This window comes from Leptonychotes weddellii, unplaced genomic scaffold (assembly GCF_054177405.1).
Source record: "Leptonychotes weddellii isolate Sample4059 unplaced genomic scaffold, ASM5417740v2 HiC_scaffold_9840, whole genome shotgun sequence".
NCBI lineage: Eukaryota > Metazoa > Chordata > Mammalia > Carnivora > Phocidae > Leptonychotes > Leptonychotes weddellii.
The window spans coordinates 1-7,083 of record NW_028070694.1 but is presented as its reverse complement, the minus strand read 5'-3'; the positions used below and the strand labels follow the sequence as shown (position 1 = coordinate 7,083).

The 7,083-nt window shown below is 52.2% G+C and overlaps 1 long non-coding RNA gene across 2 annotated transcripts; it reads right to left on the bottom strand.

Annotated features, from left to right (window-relative positions):
* Positions 1-791: 791 nt before the first annotated feature.
* LOC145720075 (uncharacterized) lies at positions 792-4,431 on the bottom strand. 2 transcript variants are annotated; one of them, XR_014142793.1, is made up of 5 exons: positions 2,270-4,431; positions 1,697-1,843; positions 1,564-1,610; positions 1,362-1,439; positions 792-971 (listed from the first exon to the last, which is right to left on the bottom strand). It is a non-coding gene; the product is annotated as an uncharacterized LOC145720075 (long non-coding RNA). The 2 variants fall into 2 exon arrangements; XR_014142792.1 differs by lacking the exon at positions 2,270-4,431 and having other exon boundaries at positions 1,697-2,170.
* Between the last annotated feature and the right edge of the window lie 2,652 nt (positions 4,432-7,083).

Below are 7,083 nucleotides of genomic sequence, written 5' to 3'. Positions count from 1 at the left end.
CTTTGTGCTTCTAAAACCACAGCCGCTCCCAGTTCACACGCGTGCAACTCCGCCGCTGGGGGTTTCACCCCAGAGGTTGCAGTTCACTGGCGGGACCCGGCGCACCGGGTTTCCCTCTCAGAGGCTGCAGTTCACGTGCGCGCAACCGTCGTTCCGGTTTCTGTCCAGGGGGCTGCGGTTCGTGTGTGCGCGACCCCGCCGGTCTGGTTTTCCACCCCGGGGGCTGCCCTAAAGTCCTTTCCCGATGTTACCGGTCTGCGAGTCTGTGCCCCGTCCACAGCGCGCGAGGCTGTCACTCACCAGCGGTGTAGGATCCCTACGTCCAGGCACTCTCCCGCTGCCGTTTATCCTCCGATATCTGCCCACAGAATCATGGCTCTCCACTTTATACCTCAAAACCAGCTGCCTGCGATATTCTGTTTGTAGAGATCCAGATATTCTTACATCTCAGGATGGTTTCATGGGTGCTCAGAGTGGTCTGGTAGATATCCAGCTCAATTCCAGGGACCAGTTGAAATAGGGTCCCCTACTCCTCCGCCATCTTTGCCCTTCCCTAAACAACCTTTTAAAGATGTTTCTATTTTGTTATCTTAAATTCATTATAATTATTTCATCTGTTGATAACATATTACAATGAAAATGTGTATGATTTACAGTTTTATTCACTTAACCTTTTAATTGGCTTATGAGTGTAATACGGAGATATAAGCATGGTCACACACTCCAGTGAGGCTGGGGGACAAAGGAGGTGGGAACAGGCAGAGCAGAGCCTGGGGCAGACCCCAGTACTTACCTGTGCCTGCAGATGCATTGAAGGTCAATGTCCCATTGGGCAGGGCCTGGCTCAGGTTTCTCAGGGCATCCTCCAGGCCAACAAGCAGGTTAGTGGCCACACAGTGCTGCTCTGAGCGGGGCAGGGTCTCCAGATCCCCTGGAGTCTCCAGCAGCTCATCCACCTCCCGTATGAGGTCCTAGGGGGATGGGGACACAGAGCTAATGAGCATGAAGACCCTGTTCACTCAGCCCCAGACAACAGAACCTGGAGACTCATTGGTAGATGAAGGTGGTACTGGATCAGATTCCCTAGGTCTTTGCCTCTGGAATCCAGAAGACAACCCTGTTCACAAATGCCAAGAATGACATTACCCCAGTGTCCAGAAACAGCAAAAAGTCATTTGTGGGTTCAGGGGACTGTCTAACAGTGAGTAGGAATGCCTGCATGTCTGCTCTTCCCACCCACCCTGGGAGACGTGGGGCCTCAGAGAGGAAGCCAGGGTGTTGGGGCTGCATCCTCCCAGGACAAAGCTTGCCAGGTCTCTATGGGATGCCTCCACCTTGCCTATCCTGGGATGTGCCCTTACCTGGATGGTGTCCTGAACCAAGGCTGGCTTGAAGTCTCTGAGCAGATCTTGGACTCTTTCAAAGAAATGGGAGAGTCTCTAGAATAGAGATGTACAGATCAAAGAGCCCGAATTGTGGGTGGGGGAGCTTGGAGAAAATGGGTGGATCAGGCGAGCTGCACAGAGGGATTCCTGCTTCCTGGTCCCTGCTGGGGCCACTCACCTAGCTCTTGATTCCAGGGGGTGGGGTCCAGGTGGGGAAGGACACCTCTGCAGGGAATAGAACACCATTCATTAGGTGTGAGAGTGTCTGTGTGTGTCAGGGGCGGGGTCTGGGGTCAGGTCAGACCAGGTACCTTCACAGGTGGTGTTGGGCTGCCTATTCTGGAATCCAGGTTTGGGCTCCCAGCCCCGGCGACAGCGGCATTTGTACGAGCCCACGGTGTTGATGCAGATGGTGGACTCATGGCACATAGGCTGCCCAGAGCTGCACTCATCCACATCTGGGGACACAAAGATGGGAGTCAGGACCCCTTTCCCCTCCGTGTCCTGCCCTCTTTTCCTGTGTTAGTGTCTCCCCTTGGCTGGAGGTGATATCACCCGCTGAACCCACATCCTGGTGATGCAGGGATCATGGGAAGTGTGGGAAGCCTGACATGTAGCACGTGAGCCCTGTACAGATGTGCAGGTTGTGACTATAGAAATACCTTTGTCCCAGGTAGCAATTAGCTGCTGTCTGGGGTCTCCAAGGAGCCTGCTCCTCAGTACCCCAGCTCCTTCTCCAAGACCCCCCAGATCTTTTCCCAACCAGCCTCAAAAGAATTACCGCCTGGCACAGCAGGGCACCCCAGGGGTCATTCTGCTTGGTTTGTGTCGGTGCCACTGAATATGTGATCAGATGTTCTGAATGTGGCATCTGAGCTCTGTACCTTCATGGACAGTGTTCTTGGGGTCATCGGGGAACCCAGGAACTGGCTTCCAGCCAGGGCAACAGTGGCACTCATAGCCCCCAATGTTGTTGAGGCAGTGGGTGGAGTTGTGACATGGGTTCTGCCCTGACGTGCATTCATTCACATCTGAGGACAAAGCCAGAGGGTCAGGGTCCCCTCCACTCACTGCACCCATCCTGCCTGCCCTTTCTCTCAGATTCCTTACTACTTCACACCAAGGAAACACACACACACACACCATGTACCAGCCATCTAGCCTGTCAAGATAAACTTTATGATAGCATTTTCTATTGTAAAAACTTCATAATCTCAGATTGTCCCTGTAAGGTGGACAGGGTAGAACCATGTGTATGTGTCACCCAGACAAAGCTGAGACCCTTCCCATATCGTGCAGATTAGACTAGGTGTCAGGTTCAGGGAGGTGGGGAAGCTGTGAAGGGCCTCTAAGCAGGGAGGCTGTGACACTGGCCTGCCTTCGTGTTGACTCAGTGGATGGACTGATGGCATGGGTGCAGTTTGGGACAGCAGTGACCAGCAGGGTCAGCCGTGCCCTGTACAGCCCAGATTCCCTGTCTCTTCACTGCTTGCACTGAGCATACACCGTCCTGAAAGTACTGCTGCATCTCCACTCCCAAAGCTCCTTATGGCAGCTTCCTTCAAGATGAGCTCAGCAGGGACAGTATCCTCCTTTTCAAGCAAAAACTATGGCAAAAGGAAACTGAGTCATGGGAGCTAGACTTCCCAATCAAGGCTCTTAGTCATTTCCTCCTCAGCTCAGGACTGAGCTTCCCCTTCTCAGAGCTAGAAGTGACACTTCCTGTTTGGATGTGACAGATGAGGAGGGGCAGGTGTGGGGGTGCACAGAGAGGCGGGGGGCTCCAGAAGGGAACCCCAGGCTCAGAAGGCCCTGTTGCCTCCCTGCCCTGTGCTGGAATCTTCTGGAGAGGTGGGCACTGGCAAGTGTAGCTGCACTGGGTGTTGATGCAGATTCCGTGGCTTTTACAGACTCTGGGTTTCAGCTGACATTCGTCCACAGCTGCAGGGGGAAGGAGAGGGTGATGGGTGCCTCCACTTGTTTCCCATGATAGAAGCATCTGGAAAGCCCCATTGTCTCTTCCCTGGTGAGTGGGTGCCTTTTCTAATTCACATGGAGGCATGCTATGGGCAAGCATGGTGGCTCAGATGTTCTGTTTCCAGATGTTGCCAGAAGTGGACCAAGTCCTCCCGTCTGTCAGCTCTGGTTCCCTCCGTCTCTCTGGACAGCTCTCGGGTAGGGCAGGGACATCATGGCCACCTGTGCTTCAGCCTGAGGACTTGGACAAGTCCAGGGTGGACCTTCCTGGGAACCAAGTGCAAGGGAAATAGTGTTCCCCAAGCAGGACCATCTTGGCTCCCAGTGATGGCTTTTGTCCTACTTTCCCAGAGCAACTGCTTGCTGCCTGAGTTGCCATTGGAATCCCAGTGACCCTAGCAGGACAGCTTGTTCTCATCCACACTATCTCTGAGACTCCAGCTCCATGGAGAGGGACCAAGACCCACGCCTGAGCCAGGCTCCTTAAGGAGAAGGCTTTCTATAGAGGAAGGGAGATGATGATGCCAGCCAGTCCTGGGCCACCCAGATAATGGGCAGCAAGCTGAGGAGGACAGTGGGGGCTGATGTTCAGCCAAGCAGTCTTGGGGTGATGAAGGTGACTTTTTCTGATTCCCATGAAGGCATTTCTAGACTGGCAGAAAGTGGTGAGAACCCACATCTGAGCAAGGCAAGTAGTGAGCAAGGGCTGATTGGCTGGAATGAGGAATGGGTGCTGATGGCGAGGGGTGCAGGGGTTTTTGTCTTCTTGGCCATGTGACCCTGTGGGCCCTGCCAATGGGCTCAGCCTCCATCTTCTGTCCCCAAGTGGTCTAAGTTGACATGGGACCTGGGTTGACCCCCTTGGAAGAGTGTCGGGCTTGAGGCAACGGTCTCCTATTTGCCCTTTCTTGCCATTTGGTCCAGATGAGACCCTCTTCCATTCACCTGAATCTCCAAGTGTGTGGGGTGGTCTACATCACCCTTCCCCTCCACCAACACAACCTCCCAGATCCTGGTCATCCAATTTGCCTCAGGTCAGTGAATTGAAATTTTTAGGGAGAGACAGGCAGAGCCTGCTCTCTGGCTGGAACTAAGGGCACCTAGATTCAGACACTCTGCTGTGCCATCATGGGGGCTGGAAGGAGGTCTGCATCCCCTTCTGCAGGCCTTGTGGGGTGGACAGAGGCACTGAGTTTCTGGTTGCACTAGTGGGGACCTGGGGGTGGGCTCCAGTCAGGGTGACCGTGGCACTGAAGGCCACTCTCAATGCTGAGTCAGTGAAGGGAGTCATGGCTGGAGTCTGTCCAGGGTAACACTCTTTCACACCTGAGGATAAAGCCAGGTGATCAGGCCCCTGCCCATTGACAGCCTCCACCTCCCATTTCTCACAGTGGCCCAAGTTCACCCCACAGTCTTCATCACCCGCTCCCCAAAGCTGCCCATGTCCGGCATTTTCAAGAAGCTCCAGGATATCTCTGGAGGAGTCTTGCTATCTCCAACCCTGGAGGAAGTTTCTCTTATCTGAACCATCACAGATACGAAAACGAGGAAGCAGCATGCAGGTTCTCACAGCTGAGTCACTGGTGGCTGTTGGGGGGGCGGGGTGTTTCTGGTCTCTTATCTCTCCCTGTTCTCAAAACATGAGAACAAAGTCCCATGAGCCAGGTTCATTGACTATCTCAGGGACCCACAGAGGTGGGGGTCTGGCTCATCACAGCTAAAAATAACAGTTTAATAAGAAGCAGCTAGACAAGAATGCATCAAAGCAGGGAAGAATATTTTCTCCTCTACATTCCAATCAGGGCAACAGGACTTTTAGAGCCTGAAAGGACTCATGGCATCATGCTGAGTCAGGGCAGGCAACTGGGTCCCCCAGAGCAGAGTTTCCTACCCAAACTCGTGGACATCCCTTCTAAGGCCCCAGGTCCAGACTGTGGGTGTCAGCACCAGAACATGACAGGATGTGGGAAGATGCACACCTGACACATTCGTGTTCACCCCCATCTGGGCAATGGGCCTCCCCTCCTCTCTTCTCAGATGGTGGCAACGGTTGGACACCTGCCTTCAAGGTTGTTGGGTGGGGTGGAGTCAAGTGGGAGACAGGTGGGAATGAGGCATGTGGGAGGTGAAGACATGATGGTGAGAAATCCTCAACCTGACAGGCGTGCTCCCAGGAAGGAGCTGGGATCCAGGCACACCATCAGCAGGGCTCTTTGTCATGCTCACCCAGCCACGAGTCTCCATGAGACACACACACAAATGCAGGAGGATCTGCTAGGGATAACTCTCGGGCATGGAGGGGCTGGGCGGGAGTCACAACACCACCTTTTATTCCATGGTAGATTTACTTTCCCCCAAATATTAAATGACACATGGATACTTAGAAGGACAAAGAAAATGTAAAAAAAAAAAAATGAACACAAGAAAATCACCCATAAGTCCACTACAGGGACTACAGGGGAAATTTTAGGGGTATTTTTTTCTTATCTTTCCAAACATTAGGAATATTTTCATTCGTTATTAGTAAATATGCATCTAAGATGATTTTCAGTACATGAAGAGTATTTCTTGGTGTAAAAACAGTGTAATTTCCCTTTTTCCCATTTTTATTGTAAAATTCACATAATATAAAATTTACCACCTTAACCATTTTAGTATAATGTCCTTTTATAACCTGTGTTGTTGAAGAATAAAACTTAGTTTTCAACCCAGATCTAGGTTCAACCACCTTACTAATTTTGGGACTTTGGACAGGTCACTCAATCTCTTTAAGCCCAAATTTGGTCATTTAAAAAACCATGTAGCTCTGCCTGCCTCATGGGACTGCTATGAGGAGAGAGGTGGGAAACCATGACTGTGAGGGGGAGGTCCTCCCCCTGAGCTCACACTAGGAGGAGAGGCTGAGATTCCAGGCCCTGGTTATTTCTTGCCTCTCCTTGCTTCCACAACCTCTCCTCTTTCCTTGTGCTATGAGAATAATCATAGTAATAACAGAAGTGACCATAATAAAGGCTTGTGTTTGGCAGTCTGCTCATACTAGTCTTTACCTAGGCTTCACACACGTAAATTTTAAATCTCACTCCATCCATGAGGAGTAGGTTCCCTAATTTATAGACAAGCAAACGGAGGCATAGAGAGAACTTCCCCCCATCACCTCCCTCCACCGTCTCCATGCCCCTGCACCACCCCAAGCCCCTGTACCTTCACAACGCTCGGAGCCATTGTAGAAGATCTCCCCAGATGAAGAATTGAATCCCGGAAAGCAACGACAGGAGGTGTCATTGAAAACAGCGGAGTTCGCAGGGCAATAGCGAGTTGAGTCTGTGAGACTCTGTGAGGCTGTGGGGACAGAGACCACAGTCAGAAGGCTCAAGAAATGGAGGGAGCCAGCTGCCAGCTAGGGGTCTAGGAGCAGAGGAGGGGAGGTGGAGGAAGGAGAGGAATGGCTGCCATTGGAAGAGGAAAAGACAGAAAACTCTGGACATTTGGGGAGGTAGAAATGGTTTCTGTTACCTCCAGAAGACCGGAGCCTCACTGGGGCTGGCTGGGCAGACTCACCGCTAGCCTTCTGGGATGCAGCTCCCAATGGCAAGAGCAGCAGCATCAAGAGTCCTGGGGCAGAAAAAAGAGAGAGATGACAAAGAGAGGAGATGGAGCTCCAGGTTCAACCCTTGTCCTCACGGCCATTGCATCCTGGGAGGTGGCTCTGATGCTGTGGCCC